The following is a 15,957-nucleotide window of genomic DNA, read 5'->3' as shown; positions in this document are numbered from 1 at the left end:
CCTGGAGGATCAAACAGAGAGTTTCTGATGAGCCCCTTCTGGAGGTGGAGCGCATCACATTTGCCCACCTTTTATTGAGTAGAACTTCATCACGAGGTCATACCTAACTATCAAGGTGGAAGAAGAAAGAAATTATATAAACAACCAACCAGTTGGTCATACTAGTATAAGCATTTATCCTTCCTCTTTGAGCTCATTTTCTCAACTATATAATGAAAAGTTTGGATTTGGTACTTTCTGAGATTCAGTTTAAGTTTTTTACTATTTGAATAGAAGCATTTTAAAGCAATAAAGAAAACACTAGACATGTTTTCTTCCCTCCATTTTAAAATCCACAGAATATTTTTTATGATTTTTTTCCATTGATTGTTTCATATTATAATATTTTCGTTAAGAAGATACTCTTCCAATTACAGCTAGATTCAGCTTGCCCTTTGACAAATCGTGAACCACTGTCACAAAAGCAACAGACAGTGTTAATGAAATGTTATGACCTTCTTTGGTTAAAACAATTCAAAGTCAGATGATATATTAAAAGCATTGTATCCACTACATGGCAAAGCTGTTATTTTCTAGATACTTGGATGGAAGCAAAGATTCTTTCAATGCTGATTTACAGCTGGATACCAAGAAATAAAAATCTCACTGGTCATCTCATAAACAGTCTCCTCATTAGTGCTGAGGATCACAGTTTCATAACCATCCTAGCTCTAAACAGAGTGAAGGTCACCACATGGACCTGTCCTTTCTTTATACCCCTCTGAACCAAGTCTAAGATGGATTACTCTTGCAAAATGACTGATGCCACTAGTTTAGGATGGCACTCCTCAAAGGTCTCCCTTCAGTCACTGTACTTTATCTGACTGTACATAATTTTTACCCTTGATGATGACATTGTCCTTATTTAGCACATTAATATTCTGGCTTCTACTATATTTTCTTTCACTACTGGTCAGTAGACCACCCACTCTACTAATGGAAAGAAATCTTTTTTTAAACACCTGTACTTTTGAATTATAGGACATTTATGGAATAATGTTATGTTTTTTTCTTAAGATAATACCTTATAACATTGTTTTAACTGATGAAAAGCAATGTTCAAATGATATATTTCATGACATTTTATTAGCAATTACCATAACACTGATCACATACAATAGATCAACATTCCGCGATATTTCCTTTCTGTATTTCTAGATGCCATAGGTATTCCTATAGTAATGAGAGTGAGCATATATAAAAAGACAATGTATTTTTTAGACTTTAATTAACACTGAATGAAATTATGCTATGAAGAAATAAAAGATGAACAGCTCTTTCTTTTCATTCTCTTGTTCTCTCTTGTTCATAACAAAAATAATTTATAATTTCAACTTTTCCTGCTGCTTCTCCAATATCCCAATTTTAAAACCCAATCAAAAGATGCCAACATATTCCAAAGTGAGAGAATGCTTTGGATTCTGTACTCCTCCTGTCTTCCTCATCTTTAAGGGATTTTAAGTCTTTTCTTTCCCAAGCTGCCAGTTATGCTGAATTGTTCTGAAATGTGAATGACTTTTTTGTGTAAATACGAGCTACCATCAACTACAGTAACAATGCGAACTTCACACTTGTCATTTACTAAAACCTGCCTTTTGAGCCCTGTCAGTCATGTGCCTCTACATGTGTGTTTCTTGGTTGGAGCAGCGTTGTTTTGTGGCAGCTTCTGTTTAGGAATTCATGTCGCTGTTTGGCATTTATGTAGTTCAGCTGTTAAAGAGTCAGGGTAAGAGGAAAGAAAACATGCAGGAGTGAAGGTTTCAGGGGCAAAGCAGGAAATAAGAAGGGGCTTTAGGTTATGAAATAACAATGCCAACCATGTGGCAGCAATAAACCACAGGCACAACCCCTCGGTTTAGGAAAGACACTGCGACGGAAGAACAGATGTAGCTCACACCCCTGCTGCTGATCTGGGTGGCCAAGTGCTATTACAGAGGGCAGGTGTTGCATGAAATATTAGCAGTTACGTTCACCTTTCAATATTTTTCATTCTTTACAACACTGAGCTTGATTACAATGTGTGCTACTGAGCTTGGATGTGCTTAAAGCAAAGACAAAGAGACTCTGGAAAAGAGGCATACGGATGAGAAGCTAAATATCATACTTTGGGTTCTAACTAGAGTTGACAGAACTGTGCACGATTCATAACGTGGGTTCGAATATGCCCAGAAGTTCAGATATTTATCCAAAAATTTTCTGTATAAAACTGTATCCCTTGGGGCTCCTGCATGTTAATGAGAAAATAATAAGAGTAGGCTTTCTCTGGAGTTCTCAGACACTTTGAGCTTCTTATAAGTCTCAAATCACTAGGAAATCCTGAGTTTAGAGATTTGAGGTTCAGGGAGTAAGCTCTTTCAGAATATGTACACAAAAAGTAATGCAAAATAAATTTCACTCATTTTCTAAATAACTCCAGAAAGGTAATATAGGTTCTCACTCTTGTGTAGCTGACATTTTCTGTTTGTGCTTGCCAAAGAAAGAATGTAAATCTCTAGGGATTATTTGGAGGATATGCCTTATAAATGGAAAGAAGTAAACAGATAGAAGTAAAATAATAATGCGTAGAAGTTAAAAAAAAAGTTTTCAAAAATCATTGCTTTCACTCCATAGCTGCTCCCCATCTTTCATTACATTATTTGTTTTGCAAATGATGTATTATAAATTTGTTTTGAAATATACACTGTAAACAATTGTGTCTCTACTGCAATATGATAAACCTCAACACATCAGCAAAATATCCTTACATTATTAACATTTCAATATTGATATATTAATATTTTCTTAGTAGAAAACTTCTTTAAAACAGCCAGACACAAATGACTGCAAGTAACTAAATGGTACAATCATACTTTAACATATGAGCACAACATAGTATTTATAGCAGATTCTCATTCATTTCCAATTTCATGGGCACACACATGTATTCTGGCTTCATTTATACTCACCTATTTTTAGTTGAAAAAACCTCTCAGTCTAATAACTGAAATGCTATGTTCGTTATGACTAAAATTATCTACACAGTGTGGTGTGTGTGTACTGATAATGTCCAACAATAAGAATGTTTTGTATTTGTACACAATGAACAATGCTGTTACACTTAAAATCTCTTCACCTATAATGAAAAAAGAAAAAAAACCTGTCAGCCGAGGGTACACACAGAAATTTTCACACATTTATTGTTTCCTTCTTTTTAGTCCTTTACCAAGCCAGAAGAAGAGTAAATTAAATTGCTTTTCTTTTCTCTTCTACACTTAGAAACTGTATTTCATCAGTTCTTTGTGCCGTCTGACTTAAAAAAATATATACAACAAAGTGGTTAACTTAGGCATCGAGTCAATCAACTTTTCGTTTCAAAGGTTCAGCAACAAAACTATTACTAGATGACTAAGAAAAAAATACTAGATGACTAAGTAAATCCAGTTATTAATTAACACCTCAATGCTTCAAAAAGAGATGCAAGTTGGACATGAGACCTGGCAGTATCTCAAGCTTTATGTTATGCTGTGCATGGCATGAAACTGTTGACTTTTCTTTTCTGAGAGGGCCGACAGTGTATTTCCAACTTACTATTAGAAATAGTATCTTAGAAGATTTACTAAATGAATGCTACAAAATAATAACAAATTAGTATATAGCCATGGGTCTCACTTCTAAAAGCTTTTTAAGTACTCACATGGGCAGCACAATAGCAATAATACAGAGAAGATTAGCATGGTATTTGTACATAGACAATATGTAAATATGTACAGTCATCCACATTTTTCAGTAGATACCAGCAGTCAGGGGATGTGGGCAGGTAAAAAATACAAAGGGGCACGATGAAAGTTTGGGGTGGTAATGGAAATGTTCCATATCGTGATTCTAGTAGTGGTAATATGACTGTATACATTTGTTAAAACTCATCAAATTGTACTCTCAAAACTGGTAAATTTTATTTTGTGTAAGTTATAGCTCAATAAAGCTGACAAAAAATGTTCTAAAATACTAAAAAAAAAATTGTAAAAAGTATATTATTTCTCCCATTCATCCCATATACTAAGTGGAGAAATAAAATTTCATGAAAAGCACTGCACTTTCTCAAATATAAGTGGGAGCTGAACAAAGAGAACACATGGACACGGGAGGGGAACAACACATACTGGGGCCTGTTGTGGGGTGGAGTGAGAGAAGGGAGAGATCATTAGGAAAAGCAGCCAATACATGCTAAGCTTAATACCTAGGTGATGGGTTGATAGGTGCAGCAAACCACCATGGCGCACATTTACCTCTGTAACAAACCTGCACATCCTGCACGTGTACTCCAGAATTTATAAGGAAAATAAAAATTAAAACAAACAAAAAGTTCATGAAAAACACAGAGACGTCCCCATTCTATTCTTCTATGTTTGAAGAATGCAGGCATGGCAGAAGCAGTGGGTTTTAAGTTAATTTGTCAATCTCTGACAACCAAATAAAAACTCACCATATTTAGATACAGAAGTAATTATTTCAATGTAATATCTAATAAACTAGATGTTAAACTAAAGAAAATGTTTAGGAAACATGTAAAATTGAATGATCAATAATTGATAATGTGCTGCTTCTCAAAAGCAAACAAAATATATTGAAATCTTTTGCCCATTTTTTGATGAGATTATCAGATTTTTTTTCTATTATAGAGTTGTTTGAGCTCCTTAGATATTCTGGTTATTCATTCCTTGTCAGATGGGCTTCATGTACTGTATGCTAAACTTAAAATTTAAAATATCATGTCCATAAACATTAAAATAAATAAAATTATTTGGTCACTAAAATAAGCAAACAAAATACTTTAAGAACAATATCTTTCCTCAGGGTAAATATTATTCTTCAACTTTTAATCATAAAAATCTATTTTTCTTTCTCCAACCACTCATTGGATTAAAACTTAAAACAAATATATATGTTCACATGTTATGCACAGAAAATGTTATGTACAAAGAATATGTATATAGGTCTGCGTCTGTCTCCAGTATATTCACAACAACAGAAGTTTTTGTCTTTTTTCTCTTTAAACTTTTTTTTTTTTTTTTTTGCATGTCAATTTGATGAGGTGGGAAAAATGAAGCTGGAAAAGAAAACAAAATTGAAGCTAAATACAATAGAGAAGATTGATTAAACCCACATTATCAAGTAAGTGTCAATAGCAAGGAGCTACTGGGATCCTGCACTCTTTTCCTCTGAACTTTTAGCCTTACGTCCATCAAGCCTCAAGATAACTATCCATCATGGAGTCAAAGTGGCGAACAACTGTGTGGTCCTTTGATAAGGGACAGTGTCACAGTTTGTCTCCTTCTCTTCCCACAGATCACCACTAATGGGGCAAGGCCAGGCCACAACAGCTGCAAATAACCCAAAGACATTCCTTACTGTAAAATAAATTCTCAGCAAAATTGTAGAACAGAAATCTAAGTAAGCTTCAAAAATATCTAAATTCAATGATTATTTACTTGGATGTCACATGTCAACTATATTTGTTCTTTTTCTAAATACTAGTTTTGATGAATCCAAGTTTTAAGTATAATTGAATAACAGGATTGTGATACATTAGAAATGTGATTATGTTAACTATCCACTGAGAGTTACAATGTATCATATACAAAATCTGAGTAATATTTAAAATCTGTAGCTGGACTATGTTGTCATTTGTGCAGTGCCTACAAGGAGGTAATTCATGCATTTCGATGTACAATAGAACATCTATGCCACTAAAAGCAACACAATTTAGTAAAGTTCCAGCATACAAAATCACCATACAAAAATTAGCAGCATTTCTGTACACCAAGAGTGAACAATCTGGAAAAGAAATCAAGAAAGCATTCCATTTACAATAGGTATGAAATAAATAAAATATTTAGGAATAAACTTAACTAAGAAGATATGAGATCCCTGCAATGAAAACTGTTAAGATTTTGATGACAGAAATTGAAGAAGACATGTATGGAAAGATATTCTGCATTAATGAATTAAAAGAATTAATATTGTTAAAATGTTGATATTATCTCATTGATCTAGAGATTCAAAGCAGTCTTCATCAAAACACCATGATATTCTTCAAAGAAATTTTAAAAAATCTTAAAATTCATATGTAATTGCAAAATACCCTAAATAACCAAATCAATCCTGAGCGAAAAGAATGAAACTGGAGGCATCACACAACCTGACCTCAAAATGTACTCTGAAGCTGCAGCAACTGAAAAAGCATGACACTGGCATTAAAAAGTGGTACCTATGGTAACTACCCTGACTTGATCATTACGCAATGTACACATGCATTGAAACATACACTGTATCCCATAAATATGTATAATTCTTATGTATTGATTATAAATAAGAATTAATTAATAATTTTTAAAAGAGCTATACCCAGCCTTCTCTCCAAAAAAAAAAACTCTCAGCCTAATTAATGAAGAATGCTTAGTATCCTAGAAAATGACTATGACGAATATTAAAAGAAAGAAAGAAAAACTTTAAAAATACTAGTTATGATTAAAATTATGTTAAACGGCCAGGCACGGGGGCTCATGCTTGTAATCCCAGCACTTTGGGAGACCGAGGCAGGTGGATCACTTGAGGTCCGGAGTTTGAGAATAGCCTGGCCAACATGGTGAAAACCTGTCTCTACTAAAAATACAAAAATTAGCCACGCATGGTGGCACATGCCTGTAATCCCAGCTACTCAGGAGGGTGAGGCAGGAGAATCACTTGAGCCCAGGAGGCGGAGGTTACAGTGAACTGAGACAGCACCACTGCACCCCAGCCTGGTTGATGTAGTGGGATTCTGTCTCAAAATAAAGAAACAAATATCTATATATACACACACATATATATACACACACACACACGTGTAAACATATACATGTTAAAAACATATATTTGTATAACATAGATATGTTAAACATTCACAGAAAAATACTTAGAAACCTACAAAGTATATCAATTGTTATATTAGTGAGATTATAGACAATAATTTTTTCTCTGTTTTATGCTATTTTTCAGAAATTATTTTACTATTTCTTCAGTTTTTTCTCTATACACTTGAAAACTTAGCAAGTTTATATTAGGGTTCCCTAAGATAGTGTCAGTAAATATTAGCTTTAAAATAAAGAGTTCTGTATCATCACCAAAAGGGAAGAAGTCATCTCAAGCAGACTTGGGATTATCTTACCATGGGCCAGCAGATCTCTGCCTCTTGAGCAGGAAGCAGCTCTATCTAAGGGCAATGAATAGAAATGCATTCCTAAGCGAGTGTTCGGAGGCCATGTGAGCTACTCTGAGTTCTTCCACTGGAATAGAATAGCGTGGAAATGAAGCAAGAGAGTCTAAGATTTTATATAATTAGTTCAGAACCTCGGAAAATACCCTAGTGTCACCAAGCAAAGGGTTTATTCTTCCCCACCCTGACCACATTTCTCCTCTTAAGCTATTTGTTTATTTATTTATGACAAAGTCTCGTTCTGTCACCCAGGCTGGAGTGCAATGGCATGATCTTGGCTCACTGAAACGTCTGCCTCCTGGGTTCAAGTGATTCTTTTGCCTCAGCTTCCAGAGTAACTGGGATTACAGGTGCTCACCACCATGGCTGGCTAATTTTTGTACTTTTAGTACAGAAGCGGTTTCGCCATGTTGGCAAGGCTGATCTTGAACTCCTGACCTGAAGCTATCCACTCGGCTCTGCCTCCCAAAGTGCTGGGATTACAGGTGTGAGCAACTGTGTCTGCCCCCCTTAAGCTGTTTAGTTCATGAGTTCTTTTGCCTACAAATAGCTCTTGGGGTTCATTTTAGACTGATTTTACCTGTGTAAAAATATTTGAGTAGAAAACATTGAGTTTCCCCAGACTCCAAGTCCCTCTCTAGGAAGACACAGTTTCTTATTCTTTACATGTCTTCCAACATTCTCCAACGGCCGTATTGTCTGAAGTACATTTTGTTCATCTTAGAGACATCTTTGTGCATTAATTTTTACCAAAATACAGTCATGTGTCAGAGAAGTACAGTTAGCTAGTATTATTTTCAGTTCACATTTTTATTGGAAGTGGACAAGGATGAGGTAAAATAACACCTGTGAACAATGGGACAGTAGATGGGAATAGGGACCACCAAAAGGGAGGAGAAAGTTCCTTGAAGGCGAAGGGAGGAACCCAGCAAATGAAATCTTGCTTCGACCACCATCTGATCCTGGGTAAATCCTGTTGCTCCTGGTTAAGAATGTGAACTTTAGAATCAGACCAACCTGGATTCAAATCCTGTCTCTACCACCTAGTAATTTTGAGGTCACAAACAAGTTGCCCACTCTGCCACAATAGCATATTTCCTTCAGTGTCCCATAGGAAAGTAATATATATCTCATGAAAATATTCTCAGTAACAGATCAGGTAATTATGCATTTAACCACGTATAATAAAAACTTCATAAATATTCACTACTATTCTCTTTATTTTCCCTTTTTGTTTTCTTCTGTAAATTGGGGTCACATTGCACTCTCTAAATTCGTATTTTCAATGAATTTTCAAACTCTGTTAAAAATATCTGATTACCATTGCTGTCCCTCTTGATGGTCAGGACTAGATCTCCAAAAGTCATGCAGGCTTCGGAGGATTTTATCTTCTGTGTTGAGAATATCAGGCCTGTGTTTTAGCTTCTTACGTACATGGCATGGAAACTCTACTTCTATGCTTCTTGGATGAGGAATTTAAACTGCCCGTTCTATCCTAATCTGTTATAGAATGTAATGAGCCCCCCATATGTGAGCTGTGTGAGAGTGGAGTCACATGCAAAGACCAGTAAAGAAATGGCTGTCTCATCACAAGCCCCCAGATGAGGCCTCTCAAATTCAGAGGGCAAACCAAAGAGCCACAAGACCCAGGAGTTCTCTTGAAGTTCAGTTATGAGTGTGATAAGGGGATCAGGACTGCCACGTCAGCAAGACTGTCCTGAATCTAAAGGTTTGCTCAACCTGAAAAACTGCCAGAAATGTTGACTCTTAATTAGCCACGCAAACTCCTTAAAAACTGAATAACAAAGAGATTCTAATTGCAGTGTATTTAGTTTGTCATATACAAACTGTTTGGAAGTCCCAAATTCCAAAACATTATGAAAAAAAAAAAAAATCTTCCAAGTGTGTATGGCAAAATATAATTAGAGTACAATGAAATTGGTGTTTTAAGAAATGTATTTATTTTTGTTTTTTAACTCTATAGATATGAATAAAAATAGCCCTAAATAATAATTGTGATGTGTTAATTGCTTTATACCTTCTCATGAAGTCAGCAGAAGTTTTGCTCACTGAAGGACCATAGGAGAGAGGCCTTTGCTGGAACCAAAAAATGCTACCAGTTATTCCAATTTGATGAGAAAATTGTCTATATTGCATGTAATAATAACACATAAGCATGCTCTAACAGCATTTAGCAATACAAGCATTATTCCTAAGAGTATTTTCAAAAATGGATAATTATGAAATTTAGGTCTATTAGATTATCAAACAGAATGAAATTCCTAACATAAAAAAAGAGAAAAATTTGTATCATTTTTTGCTTTGCACTTCAGAAGCCAACGAAGCAAAAATTATTTTCGCTAAAGCTTTCCCATTCACAAGGAACTACTTCACACACATACACACACGCGCACGCATACACACATACCCTAATACATGAACGTGTATGGCAGCATCTTACAGCATGCTAAGCATGTGATATATATGATAAACCATTGCTATGCCATAAATCTGGCCCTAAATTGTCCTGTGTCTATTCAATGCAGACAGTGTTTATGATAACCCAATTTGAGAAAGCTGCATTACAAGACCAGATTCTATTTTTAGGCTGGATTTTTTCTAGACAGATGTTGAAAACCAATAAAGAGGATTTTTTAAGTGTTATTACTGGTAAGTTATTGCACCCTTAATGTGGTCCGTACTGTGGCAATAGAAGATTCAGGAAAACATCTTTTCTTTCTGTCTCTTTCTCTCTTTAAACTTTATTTATAGCCTTGCAAAAGACTAGCATTCACATAACCCGCCTTTGCAGGCATGCCAGAAGATTAATGATATCTCAGTGTTCTTGAGAACAAAAATGTGTCTACCACTGTGTTGAATAATCTCCCCTTTCACACATTAAAAGTGAGATGAGGACTACTTTAGAAAGCAAGGACAATGTGTCACAAAGAGTTACTTGGCTTAAAGACATACCCGTATTGCTATCCTGAATCACAAATTGTTTTCATGCATGTTATCTTGAGAATAGGAAAGCTTTTATCACCATCACTTTTTAAATTTTACATAGAGCCTCAAAATCTGACTTATTCCAGCATTTTTTTTTTGTTTTACAATCTGTTGCTGGTGAGAATTGAGAATTTGGAGAAAGTTATTCATTATGACCTCTCACTCTACTCTCCTCAAATTTGGCTAACAAGAACAAAAGCTATTTGAAAATTTAAATACTACAGATGTAGCAGTTTTTGTTAAAGCTACCTTTTACCTGGTTTGTAGTAATAATGATAACATTAATTCAACTTTTGTTAAAATCTTACCTCATTCCATGAACCATTCTAAGTGTTTAACATACATTATCTCATTTAACCCTCATGAAAATCCTAAAAGGTAAATACTACTACTATTCCATTTAATGGAGGAGAGAATTTAGACTTAGAGAGATACATGACTCACTCTAAATTGCCCTCGTAATAAGTGACAAAACCAAAACTCCAGCTCTGGTTTGCGGGACTTCAATGTCACACTCTCAACAACTATGATATACTGCCTCTCTGGCTACATTCATTTACTATGGGCCATTACTCAGCCATGTGATACTTACAGAATGTTTATAATTTCCAGGCATTTATTTGCCAGTGTTTAAGTACTTACCACATATCAGTGTCTACTGTTAGTCTTCAGAATTATAAAAATGAGTCAAACACAATTCTTGCTCTCGAAGTGTAGTGGGACCACAGAGCCAACTTGATACATTCTCAGGATCTAGAGTTTTGCAGATCTGCCTGACATCATATAAAACATTAAAATGCACTCACATCTGACTTTAAATATAATTCACATAACCACATCCGAGTTAAGTTATATTTGCTTGAGATTATTTTTATAGGCATTTTAACATTTATTAATTTTGATGCAGTTTTTCATAATTTATAGCCAGAATATACATATTTTTCCACAATCTCAGAAATTTTTGCCCAGGTCAATGTCTGTAAATTTAACAGTACATTGTTCCCAGTGTGAAAGAAAGAAAAGTAAAGGATGAAAGTGATACAATGTGGCAAATAAATAATAGAGATATCTGCAATGAATTATAAGAGCCAAAAAATACAAAGAGCAAGGGAAACTTTAAAAAAACATAGGATAAGTAAAGGAGTTTAACATGTAACCCTCATTTACAAAGCTATTGAGCTACAAAAATCTGTGTTATCTCCAAGAAATGTCAAGAAATTGCATCTTAAGAAGCACATTTGGGCAGCATGATAGAGGATAGGGATGGAGACTTAACAATTTAATGTATTTTCATTGTAGGTGTTTGCCCTTATATAAGGAAGTCTCTAGATATTATGCCGAAAATTCTGTTTCTTTGCTGTACTGATCAGAGGAGCCTGGGTTTCTTTAAGGCACAATAGAATTTATAATTGACATTCTTTTTTAGATATTATTTTTATTGCCAATTTTCTTAAGAGAACTAACTACACTTTTTAATTCAGAATGTTAATTCATCAAGTATTTATAAATTATTTGGGACAATACTACATATATGAAATATATATGTTTATGTATATGTAAACATAGTATTTATAGTATGTATGTCTATACAGTGTACATATTCATTATACATGTATTACATATCATATAGCATATACAAATATAGTAAATAAAGATTGTATTTCTGTGTATGTACATTTATATGCACATACACATACACAAACATACATATATATATGTGTACATACCAAGCAATCAGGGATTATATCTATATGCTTTATGTTCACAACCTTCAAACTTCTTTTTCAAATATGAAGTATATCCAGTGGAGAAGAACAAATCCTATACTTCCCATTAAAAAAGTTTCACAAAACACTGACCAGAAAAACTTCTGAGAGCAAATGGAAAACTTTAAGGGTAAAATCATATACACACGTAAGAAAAAATTTACTTTGTAACTGTTTTTAAGTAATTCTCTTCAAAATATTTAACATGTTTAAAATCTGTCTCCTTTGAAAAGTTTGTTTGATAGGGCCAGATGTGGTGGTTCATGCCTGTAATCCCAGCAATTTGAGAGGCTGAGCGGGTAGATCACCTGACGTCAGGAGTTAGAAACCAACCTGGCCAAAAGGTGAAACCCTATCTCTACCAAAATGCAAAAAAATTAGCCAGACATGGTAACACATGCCTGTAATCTCAGCTACTAGGGAGGGTGAGGTGGGAGGATCACTTAAACCTAGGAGGCAGAGGTAGCAGTGAGCTGAGATCACGCCACTGCACTCCAGTTTGGGTGACAGAGTGAGACTCCATCTCAAAAAAAAAAAAAAAGAAAGAAAGTTGATTTGATAGGACAGGAAGATTAAGCAAGTAGCTAGGTAGAGAAATCTGTAATTTAAGTATATCTTAAAATACTAAAGTGAAGATAAATCTATATTTGTGGTTAGAAATGGGAGTATTGAGACTAAAACCAAGTGATATGGTAAACCAATCTAACAGAATCATACTATCACTAGTTCAAAGCTGTATTACTGAGGACTCTTGCTCTAAATGAACATAAAAGATTATGGAATTGGGGAGTTTGTTTTCACCTTGTGGAGCAGTAGGGGGAAAAAAAAGGATGAACAGGTGCTTTAAAACATAGGCAGAAAAAAATAACAGGTTATACAATGCAAAAATTTAATATGAACAAAGACCCAAAGAACTGAGAAAAATTCTCCCTTTCAAACTGTAAAAATGTGAAGTCTTTGAATTACTAAAAAAAATTGGCTGAATAAAATATAATATCTGTAGCTGTGACCAGACAAGACTGAGTTGCTGCCCAAGGCCTAGATATTTGGGATGATAATTATGCCAGGCTCAAATTAAGTTGTGATGTCATTAAATTTGGCATCACCCTAGACCACGTATTTCATGCCTTAAAATATTACTCCTCATTGTGTAAACCTTATAGTTATAGAACCTTATAAATTCATTTGTATAATGTTTTAATGATATTCTAAATTTTTTTTTAAAAAAGCAAATTATGAGCTTTGACCCATTTCTCAGTTATTCTTGCTTGAAAAGACTTATTGACTAATATATTTGCATCCACAAATCTTTATCCTATACATTCTCAACTACTAACATTAATCTAGATGCTGGGGATATAACCTTGAAACATGTGGACATGATCTTTACCTTGTTGAAACTTGGATTCTAACAGGAAAAGAGAGGTAAATGGACAATCGCAAGGCAACGTGATATGTGTTATGATGGTAAAAGTAAAGACATTATGAGAAATGTCAAGAGAAATGTCTTGGAGGAGTCAATGCCTATGAAGGCGTCCTAGAGAAAGTAAAGTGTAAACTAAGGTCTACTGTATCATTATCAACTGAGCCAGAAAATAGTAGGGAAATTAGGGAAATGTTTTAGGCAGAGGAAACAGCATGTGCAAAATGCCAGGGGTAGAAAGCATGGATTCCATGCAGGTGGGGAAACTAGAGAGATAAACAGAGGCCAGATTATACACCACTTTAAAGAGACTGTATTTTCTGAAGCTAGAAATAAAATGATGAGATTTACTTTCTAGAACTATTTTTAATCCTCTATATAGAATAATGAAGACAACACTAGAAGTGGAGAAGCTATTTAGAAGGTTGTTTTAGTAGGTCAGGCCAGAGGCAAATTAGGGAAGAGGCAGTTGAGATAAAATGAGATTAAGGGATTCCTTAAGATAAAGAAAATGTAGGACTTGATATTACATAGGAGTGAGTCAGGAGGAGGAATAGAGGAAACAAATGTAACACTATGTTCATTTAATGAACAACTAGGTAAATACAGGCACCATTTAATGAGGGGAGTGAGGATAGGACAGGAATAATGACAAGCCCATTTTCAACATGTTGAATGTGAGGTATATATAGGACGCTAAGCGGGCAGGTGGATATAGTAGTCTGATGCTTAGTATAAGATCTAAGCTGGTAATAGAAATGTGGACATCATCAGCTTATAGATTTTACAATAATGCAAATTCTAAAACCAAATGACATTGGGCAAGGAAAATGGGTAAAGCAAAAGAGCAAAGTGCCAAGGGCTGAACCAGGAGGAAGCCTAACATTTAAGGAATAAGAGTGAGAGAAGCACTGGGAAAGAATTGAGGAAGAGACAGCAGAGAAAACTTCATGTAAATAAGAAGAGTGAAAAAGTTCCTGTGAAAGCAAGTGCTCAATAGTGTCCAATGGGGCTGAGAAGTCAAGCAATACAAGGACTAAGGGGGTCCTTTCTCCTTGTACAGGCCATTTGGTGACATATGAGATCATAGTCTCAAGGTAATATAGGACAGAAGTTAAAATACCATATAGAAATAGCATAACAAATTAAGAAGTTTCCATTAGCATATATAAATGCATATATGTGTATGTACATATATACGTTGTTTGTACCTCCACAAAGTATATACACACATATGTATACATACACTCTCATTCAAACATATTATGATGTGCATACTATTATCATCCTCTTTTCCAGATGAGAAACTGGAGACACAAAGGGCACACAATTAATAAGTGGTAAAGTTAGAAACTGAAATAGGCTGAGGACTTGAATGGGAAGTAAAGAAGTAGAGAATGGGAGTGTAGATAATTCTGTCCAGCAGTATGGCTGTAATTTTCTCGGCGAGCTTTGCCTGGGATGATTGCCCATCAGGTGAAAGCTATCTGAGGACTACTATCCAAATGGCTGACTGAAACCCAAGAGAAAACAAATGGCTTATGAAATAATTTTTTCTTAAATACTGTGTGTTCAAGTAGCAGTGGTAACAACATAAAAAAACTTTCTTTACAATGCACAATTGCCTTGAGCTTTGACAACAATCCACTATTTATTATTTGCCATTAAGCCTAAAATTCAAGTGTAACCTTAAGTGACACTACTTCAAGAATGATTCCAACAAAGTTCCCCCAAGGGATCTACCAATGTAACTACAGTCCCATACACTGTATTTTAAACTTTTAGTATGCCTGTATGAAGTACCCATTTTGTGTGTACATTGTCTGGTGATTGTCCTTCCAGAAACATCTTTATGAAGCCAGGATATGTTCAGTTGGTCAATCTGCTCCATCATGGGAAATTCATTAAATGATAAATTGTCAAATAAGTTGAGTTTTTAATAGTACCTGTATCAGTGAAACATCACTGATTTGTGTGGAATAAAAGAAGAAATTCTTAATAATTTAATTTTCATTTACAAATATTTTAGGAATGTTGTATAGCCACATTCATCATCTACCAGTACTTTATTATAAGCCATTGTTGAATGAGAAACCACATTGAAATATTTGCTATTTGCATGACTTACTACTCTAGTATATGTAATATGAGTGAGAGGATAATTATAATTAGAAAACCTATTTTTAAATGATATTTGGAAACACAGAGTGATCTCCAAAAGTTAAAAAAAGTGAAAAAATACACTTAAATAAAATTGTTAAAATCATGGTAGACGAGTAATTTTTGGAACGTTTAGGACACTGTCTATTCAATTGCCATTATCATTCCAATTTTCAATTTGGTTCTGCTTTCCATCTCTTCCTTAAAAGAAAAACAAAAGTTTCATTTCTAAAAATGAAAACCAGTAACGTTTGCAGTAGCCTCAAGATTTGTTTTACCCACAATTGCCCATTTTCCATAATTGAATTTCCCAATACAGTCCTATGAAC

This window comes from Mandrillus leucophaeus, unplaced genomic scaffold (assembly GCF_000951045.1).
Source record: "Mandrillus leucophaeus isolate KB7577 unplaced genomic scaffold, Mleu.le_1.0 Scaffold187, whole genome shotgun sequence".
NCBI lineage: Eukaryota > Metazoa > Chordata > Mammalia > Primates > Cercopithecidae > Mandrillus > Mandrillus leucophaeus.
This window is presented reverse-complemented; position numbering follows the sequence as displayed.